This window comes from Camelus ferus, unplaced genomic scaffold, assembly GCF_009834535.1.
Source record: "Camelus ferus isolate YT-003-E unplaced genomic scaffold, BCGSAC_Cfer_1.0 contig313, whole genome shotgun sequence".
In the NCBI taxonomy this organism is placed as follows: Eukaryota; Metazoa; Chordata; class Mammalia; order Artiodactyla; family Camelidae; genus Camelus; species Camelus ferus.
In genome coordinates this window covers 1,595,051-1,609,442 of record NW_022588524.1, presented here as the reverse complement: position 1 = coordinate 1,609,442, position 14,392 = coordinate 1,595,051, and positions in this window count along the sequence as shown.

The window sequence follows — 14,392 nt, the reverse complement described above, 5'->3', positions numbered from 1 at the left end:
CTGAATATAAATTTAATCCAGAAAGACCTCAAATAATGTTATGGACTAAATGGATGCAGATCTTTGCGATGCATTGCAGCATCCTGGACCCCAGTTACCTCTGAAATGGGGGAAATGGTGGCATTCGGGGGGCCGACCTGATGATTATACTGGGGGCATGCACACACGGTGCAAACCTCTGCGCCTGACGTGGCGACTCACCGCGCCACGGACTTAACAACGAAACAGAGGAGGCTGAGTTGTGTGGGCTTCCAGTCCAGCTGCGATTGGCGGTGCTTTGCCATAATTAGAACTGCAGACTCAGCGAAGCACACGGTGGTTTGAGGACTTAAGACTCAGCAAATCTCAGCCCCCAGATTTTATAAATGAAAGTTTGTTTGTTTTTTTTTTTTTCAGAGTGGTTAAGTGACTTGCCTGAGGGCACACAGGAAGGACCGACACCCCCACAAGCATTCAAAACAAGCCAGGAGGGGTTCCTTCTCAGGAATGCTGGGGATCCCCTAAAGAAATCAGATTATTGGGGTATCTGCACCTGCCTCTCTTTAACACAAACTCAATTTAATATCAGACAGAATAATCGAGAACCTTCTGGAATTACTGACTGCCCTGATTCTTGTGTACTCATATTCACCTGGTTGGGGGGAACAATTTCTCCCACTTTATCCCCTGTTTTGACTCCAGCCTGTACCACGTCATCTCCAGAAATGCACAGTGCACCCCAAATCGCCCCTGACAACCTGCGAATATTTTTAACTCTCTGGAGATAGGTTGAATTGCACCTGCCATGCTTCAAGCCAGATAAGGGAAACATTACTTAATTTAATTAAAATTTGCAAACCTTACTGAGCACCTATGAATGCCAGGCACTAGGCCTGATGCTAGAGATATTTTAGTAAGTAAAAAAATGCTCTTTTTATCACAAATATCCACTCCAGTAAGGAAAGGGTGGAACAAAAAGCAAACAGGCCAAGCCAGCTCAATCATTTCTCAGAATGCTCACAAAATTCGGAGAAAACACAGAACACTTAACAATGAAAGGACGTATTTTATTCAAGGGCCTGAAGGAAGCAAAGCCACATATCACGAAAATCTTCTTGTCTTGTCTTGTCTTTAAAAAATTTTTTCCAATTTATGTTTTGGTCATGCTGCTTAGCTAAGTTTGACTTAATCTGAAAACAGTAGGAAACCATCGAACATTTTTCGACAAGAAAAAGTGACATGATTTAATGGTTATACAGAACTCGGCCTGCGGGGAGAAGCCAGGAATTGGAGGACCGGTCATGAATCGGTTAACAGTTCCAGGGAGAAACAACAGAGGGAGGTATCAAATAATTCAATCAATAATTAACGCTTGTCATTCTGAGTTAAAATGTAACTTTCACCAAAATACTTCATTTTCCTAAAATGATCATTTGTCATGTGGTTAGAGATATTGGAATTCCTCTGGTTTCTCACACTTTTCTTTCTACTCTCAGGAGTCTAGTGGTTAAGCTCGCTTTCCCCGGGCACACATCCCCCTGAGGACAGGAGTCGACTTTCGAGATAAGATGCTAAATGTCCAGCCGGCCATGAGACGGCAGGAGCCAACAGACAAGTCAGTGAGGTTGGAAGGACAGAGCTCACCCAGCCAGGCCTCTGGGTCAGAGAATTCACATTCAAAAGATTCAAAGGCTTTATCCAGTGTTGAATTTTTAATAGAAAGCCATGGAGACGTGTGTAGCTTGCAAACAGTGCACACTGTAAATGCAGCAAATATTTCCCAAGCCCCTAACCGGAGGGAGCCCTGGTGAGCTGTGTAGGATCAGAACGTCCTTAAGGAAAGACATTCCTCAGTCCCCAGCTTTTCGCCTCGCTGAATTCTTTTTTCTCTGCAACCCTCAAGGTTCACACTGCTTGCTCAGAGAGTGATGCCCGTGAAAAACCTCCAGGGGAGATTTGAGCCCACAAGCAAACCCAAGTTTCTATCTCAATGCCTCACATTTATTTGAAGAAATAGCCAAGAAAGTTTAATTGAAAAGCATTGGACTTGCCGCAGGTGGGGGCAACTTGTTTGTGTGGACTTGGCTGGGAGTTCAGGAAAGTTTCCACCCGAAGCCTGCTGTGAACCGGACAGAGTCATGATGGGGGCCTGGAGCAAACAGCCCCGGTCGGCTCTCCCCGGTAGGAGGGTGCTGGGCTTCCATGTGTGAATAAATACATTGCAGTCATGTCGGTAAACAAAGGATGCTCTGGCCACCACCGACCCTGAGAGGAGGGGACTCTGGGTGTGGACAGGCAGGCAGTCCACCTCGGCTGCCATCCCCAGTGGGGCCCCCAGAGGGGACTCAAGATGAGAGAGGATGGGACACTGGCCCTAGAAAGCTCAGGTGCACACCAAAGGGATGATTTCAATGAACCCAGACGTTTGCACCTTCCTGTACAGAGAAAAGTGCTAAATTCCTTAACTTGAGATGTCTGGGTTTCTTTAATCAATAGTCATCTTTCAATGTTCCCACTACCTGGTTTTGGTTGCAAGAACTCGTACATCCTGGCTTCTGCCTCGCCGCTTTGGTACAGCCTCTTAGAGCAATGTGAGACACTGTGTCCCGGGCTTGAGTCCTCAGGAAATCTGCCGAATGCAACATCACTGTCAACTTTTGGGTTTTGCATTTTATTTCGGTTGACGTGGGTAATCTGTGTAGTCATAGCAGGTCGTGTGTGTGTGTGTGAGAGAGAGAGAGAGAGAAAGAACAGACTGAAAAGAGAAGTATACAGTTGGGAGTTAATATTTCCAAGCACTCAGGCTGAGGCTCGCTCATGGGTTCCTCTCACAGACGGTAAATGCAGGTGTAAACTCAGTCCTCTGGGTGATGCTGATGTAACGGAGAAGGAGCTACTGAGATGGTGGCATTTAAGCCACTTGAGTGCAAAAGTGAAGCATGGCAGTTTGGAAACAAAATTTAAAACCAGGCACAAGGCAGTTGGTACAACTGTGAAGTAGGTTAAAGGATGCTCGCTTTGGCAAGCCCTCCTTTCTTGGGTGGGACAATAATTGCTCCCTTCTACTCAAATCTGACCTTGATAACTCAACGTTACCCAAAATATACTATCACGTTGAAAATGTTTTAGTAGCTTTCATTCATCGTAACAAGAAGAAAAATTCCTTTTCGTGGTCCTAAAAGTCCCCCGCGTCTGGGATGAATCGGCTCTCCCACCATCTCACAGAGTGAAACCCAGGGCTTTGCCATCGACAGGATACCACGGAGTGGTGTCCCTCTTACTGAGGACAAATCACTCATTCATGCAGCTTCATTGCAGAATTAAGTGGCGTTATTACTGCATGTGGCATCATGCATCATGCACGAATTTGTATGCATGGGTAATGCAGGCAGTGTCCAGAAAACCATTCTAAATAGCTCTCCCAGAGGTTTGCAGCATCCATCCAACCCAGGATACATGATAAAGGTGACCAACGCCATCAGCCCCCAGGTAAAGGCTAACGCATCTACTGTCTGTTCTCAGCTGACTGTCCCCGTGTCCCCCCGGCACACACAGTGGGGACAGTCCAGGTCGCACAGGGCTCAGCCTGCATCCAGACCCTTGGAACAGTTTCCATGTAACTTTATTAAGGAAACTGCTGTAACTCACCCTCCTTGTCTTCACACAGAAAGTAAATTATGTATATTGTTTGTAAAAAAAAGAACAGGTACCATTTACTTAGAAAAGAACATGGCTCAGGAATTGAATTAGGGACTGTGGATGTATTTTTTTGTTTGTTTGACAATCAGAATCATTGCTACCCACGTGCTTTTGTATATGGAGTGGATATAGAGTTGGATCAGACTTCTCAACAGTGACATGAGAGCGACAAACAGTGCCGTCAAAATCCTGAGGACAGATGACCCCCTGCCCACAACTGTATTCCCAACCGAAGTGTCAGTCGAGTGGGATTTACAGGAAGATGCGTTTAGAATGATGAGACCTTGAAAAGTGCATGTTGCCCTGTGTCTCGAGGTGCTACTGGAGAGAAGGAAGAACGCCAGGGAGACAGGGGACAGGAGACCAAACAGAGGGGACAGGAATGAAGAGGCTCCCATAGAGCAGAAACGTACTGGCAATACTTGCTGAAACAGGTCCTTCTGTCTCATCGGGGTGATCAGAAAGCGGCAGAGAAGTTTAGCGTGGCCGTCTTTTTTGCTGAGCGATAAGGTGCTTGGACAATAAGGAAAGATGTTTTTAAAATCAATAGTTAATCCAAAATGGGGTGCTTCTCATTCATCAGGTTCTTAGCAAAAGTTTTGTCTTCCTCATCGATGGCAATGCCATGCTTCAGATATGAAGACTGACGGATTTTAAGCAATACAGGCGAAAAATGGTGCTGAAAAAAATAGAGCATGTTTCAGTCTTATAGAGTGTGGTGACATTTCCTGAGACAAGCACCCAGATGCACACAATCCCTTTGGCCAGAGGAACCAGACGCTCCCGTGCTCCTGGCTGAATCACACCCTCAGCTAGTCTGCCGGCGTTCAGACCACTCGCTCCTGGGGGAGAAACTCTGCCGTTGTAATTAACAGAAAGTCTGCAATTGTAAATAAGTTTGTGATTCGCCCCCGTGGGGGTGAGGGTCTTGCCTGTCTCCGTCCTTCCCATCCGTGTCCCAGTGGGTTTTCCATTGTGTCTTCATTTGTAGATCTTTCTGGCGAGTCTTTCTGTCTTTCTCATTTTGGTGTTTCTGTGGAGGGAGGGGCGCCAAGGTCTTCCTACTCTGCCATCCTGGCCACTCCCCAGCATTTTTTAATTTGAAAAGCAATTACCTGAAATCCTTGGTTTACATGTAAGACTTAAATAAAAAAGTCAATATGCAGACGCCATATTGTAAAGATGGATGATTCAATATTGTAAAAACAAAAAAAGTCTTTTTTTTTCCCCCTCAAATTGATTCAAAGCCATGATGATGGAAAGCCCAACCATCTGTGGGATGCAACAATGTCTAGAAGGACCCAGAGCCTGGCGAAGGACAAAAGGCTTCCTGCCCGCTGACCCCAAGTAAACCCTGGAGGGATGGATGTTGGTCTGAAGCTCCCTGCTGGCCCCTCCTCTCTTAGCCAGCTGTTGTGCACCATCAAATGGTCTTTGCACACTCAGCGTCTCATCTCTAACTGGGCGCACTTCATGGCCAGCAGAGTTAAGATGAGGCGTGCAAAGGTTTCATCAGGGTGGCTGGCACACAGTCGATCTCACTGCCACTCACTCCATTTGCCATGTGGCCAAGTAGTTTCCCTTTTAGTCCGCCCCACACTTAACGTGTCAAGGCATGAGGCCAGAACTTGGGCAGCCAGTCCGTTCTGCACAACATGGTCCAAGAAAGAGATGTCACCACCTGGGAGGAAGAAGTGGCTTCCATAAACCAGCGAGATGAATGTGTCTTCCAAGCCCTAAGTTCTGACCTGAGGAGAAGCCCCCACACTCCAGGGGGGCCAGAGCCAAGCAAAGAACTCAGACGCGTCTCTTTCGCTGGTTCCTTCTCTGCCTCGTGGTCTACGTCTTCTGTGTTTCTCCACATGCCTCAGTATGGAAGCTTTTCTGCTCACTCCAGACACCTGCCACATAAAACCAAGACATGGTCCCTGTATTTCTCCTCATCAAATTAAAAATGGAAATTATACATGAGAAAACGGCCCGTTTCCTCTTCGCTTTCAACTGCTTTGCAGAGATATTATTGTGAGACATAAAAGTACCTTTTATTAATATGTTGACTATCTTGTTATGCTTTATGATGTTAATTTTGAACATCTTCCTTCTAATACCATGTGACTTGTATCACATTATTAAATATATTTCTGGATGGCGAAGTATCCATTTATGTAAATCACTATTCAGTATTTTATGATAATATTTACTGCATAGTGTAATAATGGGAAACATTAAAAAGTTAAGCTAGTTTTTCATAAATATTTAAGAAGTTTGTAGTTATTCAAACTCCTTTATTGAGAAATTAGGCTATAAATTTCTATGAAAATCCATCTTTCATCACCATAAAATTTGCAAACATTATGAGTTTAATGTCTTTATTTCTGCCAAACTGAATTTTTGGACAAAAGTTCCCTTGCTGTTTGGAAAAAAGACTTTAAAAACTTTAAGAATCAGAAGATGACAAAAATGTTAGAGGCTACAGGTAGCGTTTGCTAACATCCGTGTGCTTTGCATATGGTGGACAATGTGAAAAGTGCTTGTACGAATCACTTCATTAAGTCTTTGTATTTATTTTATTAAGCTTGTGGTATAGACAGTAACTTTCTTGTATTCTCAGCCTCATTGGTGACCTAAGGAAACATAACCACAAATAAAATAATTTGCCTAATCATTCACCTGGCGTCACGGTAACTCAATATACAGAACACGGCTTTAACATCTTTGCAATGTAATGTCTTGTTTTTGGTTTTGGGGGGGGAGGTTGGGAAGCAATTGGGTTTTTTAAAATTTATTCATTTATTGGATGGAGGGACTGGGGATGGAACCCAGGACCTCATGCGTGGTAAGCACGTGCTCTTCCCCTGAGCTACACCCTCCCCGCCCCGTAATATTTTGTTAACATGCAATGTATCAACTAACACATTTCCAGAATTCATAGAAAACCAAGTGGAAATTATTGAGGTAAACCCAGAATGTACTAATGAAATTACATATAAATGGTCTTCTCTCTACCTGGATGGTTTTGTTACATCTTAGTTGCTTTTAAACTCTGATTTTTTTTAACGTCTACACGGCAAGAAGTATTATTATCATCTCAGCAAAGCAGACATGCTAAGGTACAGAGGATTTATGTCACCTGCCCAAGGTTGCCCAGCCTTCCAGCAGCCAAGCACCTGACCACAAGCGTAGCTCTGACAGAAACTGGGGAACGGGGAAACTTCTAAACTTCCTATTTGGTTTCTGTCTTTTCTGCCAAGGAGATGGATTTTCACACTAGAAATGAGACAATTATAGAAAAAAAGGAGCTCTCAGGGGAGCTGGTGGGGGGAAGTTTATTAAGGGAGCATCAGCCTTCTTGAGATGCGTTTCTGCCCCCAGGCCCTGGACAGGACCTCTCTGGGAAAGGAGGGAAACTGCAGCCCAGATGGTGGGGCTGGGACTGGCGGTGTGAGCCAGAGTCGAGAGCTGGAAAAATGGAAGAAAGGAAGGAGACAAGCCAGTTAATTAAATACATGCACGGGAGCACGGCTAGCTCGGTCACGGCCGAGGAAGAGGTGACAGCCAGCAGCCAGCCTGCATCGGAATCCAGCAAACAAAGCTGGCTACCTCTGCTTTCTGGAGAATTGCTCCTGGACTGCTAAGCAGAGGGCTTCCCTCCTTAACTGCAAGCTCTGGGCCAGGCGCCGCGTGATGGCTGTCTGCTCACAGCCACGCCCTAAAAATGCTGAATTTTGGACTCCAAAGCTTGATTTCACCACTGTGTTTGCATCTTAGGGCCAACAGTTTGGGAGGCAGCAGGCGAACACATTTTATGGGGACGCTTTCTGTTAGCTTCATGAAAGCAGCATGGTAGGTGATGAAGGCAGCTCTGAAGACAGCAACGTTTTATAGATGAGGAAGGTGATTCTCAACAAAACACAGCCCCCAGAGCAAGAGTGGGGGGCCATGGTGGGGTGTCTCCCTCCAACTGCAAGCCACATGCACCATGAGAGGTCCATGTGGATGAGGGGGGCCAGCTAGAATGTGCACCGTGGGTTGATGCAAAAGGTGTGGTGATGCCTTTTAGTTTGCTTTGTGACTTTTTTTCCCCAAGGGCGAGAAGAAGTGTGAGCTGACTGAGGGCACAGGGAAGCGGAGTCTGGAGAGGTGGCCACTCCCACCCGAGGCTGCAGAAGAGCACAGCCAGGGTCTGTCATTGCCCCGTCTCCAGACACGTGCTTCTCAAACCTGCATGCTTCAGTGTCCCAGGAGGCTTCTTAAAGGGCACACCCCCAGGACAGGCATCCACCAGGGCCCCTGTTCGGCGAGAGCCTGAGAATCTGCATCCTCCACGGGCAGAAATCCAGCCACAGCCTGGGAACCACTGCCCTTTCGGACACGTGTGCGCCTTGCCCTGCCCCATGTGACATTCTGACGTGGCCGGGGCTTTTGGACACTCACTGTTTAAATTCATGAATGACCCAAGGTTTGTTTATACAAGCAGACACCTAATAATTCAAATAACATCATTTGGATCCAAACATTCCAAACACTGCAGAGGTGACCCAATTATAAACAAGGCAAAGAAGCAGATACGGACAAAGTCCTGGCTGTGTATGTGTGTGTGTAAATATATATATATTTCTAATTACCATTTTGTTTTGGTTCTTGTCCTCATGCTCAAAATGCTTCACTGCAAAATGTTGCTCAGACAAGGAAAATAACAACTATTTTGGTGACAGTTTTAGAGGACCGCTGAATGCCACTCTTAGGCTGAGTGTGATGTCCAGAATGAACAAGGCATCTGGGAACTTGGAAGCATCCATTGGCGGAGAGCTGGTCACGCTTACAGATAATACTGAAACATGCATGTGTCTGTGTCTGTCGGTGTGAGGAGAGGACAGGGAGACCTCAGATTCCAGAGTCAGATTTCTTACGCTTCAGAACAGAGGAAAGAAAGAAGGCAGATCAAGGAGACAGGGCAGGAAGGGCTATGTAAAGAATCCAGAATCCACGTACAGTGGCTCAGTGTGGATTTTTAAAATACTCAGGCAGACAAAGTTGGATTAACAACAGAGGAACCAGTAGGCACACAGCTCAGTGTTGGGGTTCGCATTCATCTTCAGTCCAGAAAGGCGAGAGCCTGGCGTGCTGCCTGGAGGAAGGCTGCAGGCTCGATCCCAGAGGCCCTTCTCTAAAATCCCCCCGAATCCCCAAGAAGACACTGCCCACCCCTCTCTCTCCACCCCCACCCCAGGGGGCCAGCATGGGAAGACCTACAATCACACGGAATGAGATGGAAAGGGAGGCATCTGTCCATAACTGCAGACCACTGCGTAGTGTCTTCCTCCTGAACGTTTCCAGGAAGTCCACTCTCGTGCCTTGAGATGCCTCTGCACCGGTGTCCCATCAGAGGCCACCATGCCAGGTGGAAATCGTCCCCAACCTTTGATGAGTAACTGGCAGGAAGTGAGTCACCGGAAAGACCCAAGCAATTTTCCAGGTACCTTCATTTCTATTGCTACGTTGTTTGGGGCTTTTTTGTTTTGTTTTTTTGTTTGGCTTTGTTTTCTTTTCTTGCTGATTTTACCAAGTTCCAGCCACTAGTGGGCAGGATTCCTTCTTTTGGGGCGTTTACCCTCTGGTGGAAGGATTGCCAAGTCACCAAGGCGTACCTCGGTCGTGTGGTGTTATGCCATGGACCACGGGAGTGCAGACATGGAGAGACCCCATATTCCTACTGGGGTGGGCTTCAGGCAGCTCTGAGGACAGCAAAAGTATTCGTGACAGACACCACAAAGGGTACAGAATAAAAGGAAATATTTTAAAGCCACTTGGAGGACACAGTAGGACACTTAACATATAATAACATCTTTACTGTAAGTATCAACTTACTGCAGATTGCTCAGTTTAGTGATGTTTTGTTTATAGAATTTGCATCTATCTTCACGAGTGAGCTGGGGCTAATGTCTTCCTTGCTGATTGGGTTTTGGCACCGTACCACACTGCACCACGTGGTACCAAAGTGTGCCGGACCCCATGACACCGCGCCCCACCCAACATTCAGTAAGACTGAAAATTAATACTGCGAATGAATGTCTTTAATTTAATAGAGGATGTGGCCCCCCAAAAATGTATAGTAAATACACTGATGAGATGTTGAAAGCTTTCCCTTTGAGACGAGGAAGGAAACCTGGACGCCACCACATACATCCAACATTATAATTCAGGTACCAGCCGTGGAAGCAAGAAAGCAAATCATACCGAGTTTATAAAACCTGCAAGTACCTAAGTCAGTCTATCATTACTAATAGAGGACATGAGAATGATTTTGGAATTAATACGTGAGTTGAGCAAGGTTGCAGGATATAAGTTCATTCTGCAAATTCAACTGTTGTATATTTCTGAAAAGAAATACGTTTACAATGTGCCTCTTATGCTAACTATATAATAATAAAGGCAAACAAGATTTATGTTCTCAATTTAATTTTTACCGAACTGTAAAATGAAAGGCAATTCAAATCAAAATATTAGTAGAGCTCTATTTGTGACGATAGACAAGCCAATTCTAAATTTGAGAAAAGCCTAGATTTTATCAAATATCGATATTTACAGAGGGACAGTAAACACCCTGTGGTCATGACAAATACTCCAGCAGAGTGCCCAGAAATGGACCCACGTATTCTGGGCACTTGTTCCTGACAAAGAAGATGACACTTCAGTGCAGGGGTAAAAGATGGCTTTTCCGATGACCTAGATGTCATATCACACAAAAGAATTGAATTTCAGATGCTTTGAAAGCCACATATAAGAAGTAATACAGTCCAGCTTAGCAAAGTTAACATAAATGAACTTACACAAGACTCGATATTCTGTGCAACTCGTCTTGATGAGTGTGTCTCACCCACATTCTTGGCTCTTCATCTTCCATTTCTTTTGCCTAAAATGATTGCCAACCACGACCTGACTCCATGCATCTCAGACGCTTCCCTCCGCCTCATCTCCCCTCCCACCTCCACGTTGGCCATCGTATACTTTGCAGCACATTTCGTGTCCCCTTCGACTTCGAATATGTGCCACCTGACTGTCCCACGCGCTCTTTGGACACCAGCATGGTTTGAGCGCCACTGGCCATCGCTTCTGCTCTCTCCCCACGTGGCCGCGTGATTATTGTAGAAGAAAACGGGGCATCCACTTTATGACAGCTCACTCGAGAAAAACAGTCGTCGTAAAAATGACGTTTAAAATATTAATTTACAGGGTTCCACTCTCTGCGTTGCTACAGAGTTAAATTGAAGAAGGCGCTTTGAAAAGAGGCCGGAGGCCACGTTATCCACTGAAGCTCACGGAAAGCTTTTGCTATTTCTAATGTTTCCATAGAAACGGGCACAACGCGAGTAAAGGTGATGCCAGGCCCCTTCAGTGTGATTTTCCTTCACTAATGATTTTCAAGAATCAGATTCTGTTTCTCCCCTGAGCAAGGTCATTATCCGCTCGCTAGGAACTAACCAGTGTCCTCACAGGAGTCAAAGCATCGCTCACTGAAAAGCAGAACCTGTGCGAAGCCATTGCTTCAGAAGAACACAGCTTAATTCTGTGTTAAGTGACATCTGACGTGCGGCCCTGACACAGACCCTCTCCGGTTGCTGAGATGCCAACGGAGGAACAGAAAGAGACAAAAGTCTCCCAGAAATACTGAAAATGAGCACTTAACATTCGATCTCCCCGGGAAGAATTTTTATGAGCCACAAGGTGCAATGATTTGACTTGAGAAATAGCGTCGGTGGGCTTCTCGGGCCACGTTCCGGGGAGACGCAAGACAGTCCGTCCCTCTCTGAGCTTTTATCACTGCCCTCATGTCGCTCAGAAGGGCTGCACGTGGCAAGGCTGCAGACGAGACGTGCCTGCAACAGCCCCCTCCACGTTCTTCAGCCATCCAGACACTGCCGTCCTGGGCATCGTGGTGGAGGCGAGTAAGGGCGTCGATGTGTGCTTACGCTGTCTGGGCGTGTGATTGTGCCATGGAGAAGCTAGAGTTCTCACCCTGCCGTGGGATGGTGGCTCAGAGCCAAGGCACCCCCACAGCACAGGCACCTGCCTTTAGAGAGAAGGGGGCGGGCCTCCACCCACGCGGACAGACGGTGAGAGTCGGCACATTCCCTGAAGTTTCTGGCCGGAGCTGAGGTCGTCCCCATCCTCAGAGCCCTGCCGTGGACCTGCTAACCGGGCTCCGAATCTACCCGGCATGCCCTTGAATGAGGCATCGTAGACATACGTAAACTGTATGCACAGTATTGCAAAATATCAGTGGAGAGGTGAGGCTTCCACAATTTCCAAGTCCAGGTCTGTGTTGATTTTTGAAGCAAGAAATCACTTACAGAAATCATTCCTCACTGGGTACATCCAGATCCATCAACTTTTCCCCCAAATTTAATACAGTTACTTCTACAGTAGAATTTAGCTTCTCTTATCCAAAGACCGGGTGCCCGGTGTGACTGGTTAATTCCAGATCTAGTAGGAATGCCACGCGCGATCATTTTTACTCCCCTCCAGAGACGGCTTCGAGGCACATTTGATAATTTCCATCAGCATCACAGCCATAATTGTCTGTTCTTTCCTACTGGTTCACGTAGGAGCTCCTTCACGTGGGTTATACATTTCATGTTATTTCATTGTGTCCAGCCATAACGTTAACCAAATTGCTCTGATCCACTGGACGGTGGTGCTCTGTCTTCACACGATATTCCTTCGGTGTGAAAACTTAGTTGCTGCGTATGAAGAAATTACGTCTGGTTGGCCCCATCTTGAAGGTCTGCTGGTTTGATGACTCTCTCCTTCCGCGTCACTGAGCGCGTGAGTTTATCATCCCTGGCCATCATGAAGCTGCCAAAACCCGAGCCCTAACTAGTAACCCACTTTCCTCCTTAAATGTGTTTTCCTAATTTTTGACACTGCTGTCCAACAGCTGGTTTTAAGGGAGTCGGGGTCCATTTCTTTCCTGCACAATCAGTCAGATCTATTTTTAAAAGCTTTTTGCACTATGTGATATCTGGGGAGATCTGTTAAACTCTGCCCAGCCTGCAACGTCCCTACATTTTAGCATTGATTTATCGACTTCAGAATTGCATCTCACGAGACACTGTAATTGGTGATGCTTTAGCCCCCTGGCAGGTCCTGCGGCTGCAAGATCAGAGGGAATCAAACTGTGGCCACGTCGTATTCATGCGGGTTTTCATATTAGCCCGCACATCATTTAGGGCAAGGCCAAATTTCAAAAAGTTTCTCTCCCGATGGCAAGATTCTTCTTTCAGGGAGGAAAGAGGTCAAGTCAGTACCTCCACAGGTTTCTGACTGTCTGTAGCCATCACTGTATTTTGCCATTTTATTTTGCATGCAAGCAAAATATTTTGGATGTTATCCTGGATAACAAGTGTCATTAATATTTTGGCCCCAATCATTCCGTAGTCTTGTGATGTTTCTCCCACTTTTACGTAGAACCTGAAAATGTATCTGAAGGTTAACAAGTTGTCTTTGGGTTCCATATTTGGGGTGTGTGCGTGTGTTTCAGAGATTTATTTGTACCACCAGGGCATATTTTGGGGGTCGAACATCTAATATATCTAAATACAGAGATACATTTCCATATCCTGATTTTTGTAGGTAAATATACCATCCACTTTTTTAGATTAGTGGAATCCAAATTTTTTTAGCCAAATGTGTAAGTCTCATGTACGGTCTAACAGAAGTCTATAGGGTTCTGTCGTCAGCCTGGATTTTTTTGTTTGTTTGTTTTGCACTTCAGAACCCTGGTTATTTGCCAGTCTTGGAACCCCTGAATCATACAATTAAATCCTTTTAAATACTCGAGTTGTCTGAGTCTGTTTGATCTGCTCACTTTTCTGGTTGACTTTTAAGGAGTTGGCTCCTGACTTTTGGGGTTTGATTGTTTCCTTTACATCTTCTAACGCCATCTTATTTGTCTTTATAAAATCTGTTTTTAATAGGAGTCGCTGGCTGAAATGCTTGAATTCACGACAAAATGTTTCATCACAGTTTTTTTTTCACCCAAGGCATCTTCCCCAGTGAAGAGCTTTCTGCCACTAGTTTGCCCTGCTTTTTGTCTTTGTTATATTGAGGCATTTACTGCGTGCTTTTTTCCTGTTTTTTTTTTTAATCAACATAATATCGACCCTGTGCCCTCAAATTTTTTTCGATGAAATGCACACAACATTATGGTAATCATTTTAAAGTGTACAAGGCGATGGCGCCTGTATCTTCACCATGTTGGGCACCCACTTCCTCTCGTCTGGTTCCAGAGCATTGCCATCACCCTCAAAGGAGGTCTCATAACCCGTCATCCTCATCAACAGGTGAAGGGACCTGTGGAAAGTGGTGGCACCATGTAAGGAAATATGATTGTCAGAAAAAGGAGCAGGGTACAAGGACCTGCGACACCATGGATGCACCTCTTGCCTCTCTGGTGACTGTTATGCACATGGTGGTGGCAAGCCTTCCGGGCTCCAGCGTTTGCAGAGTTTCTGTGAAGAGGAGCAGGGCGGGGAGGGCGTCTCGTGGGTCCCCAGGATGCGATGGGTAAATCTCTCCTTCTCCCCAGCCCACAGCAGGATGCGCAAAGGGAGACGCCTTCCGGAAGCTTCCTGGAAGGACAGGGCTCTGCAGCTCTGTCCTCCTGCTCTGAGGTCCGCAGCTACGCACTCCAGCATCTCTCGGATGCTGCTTC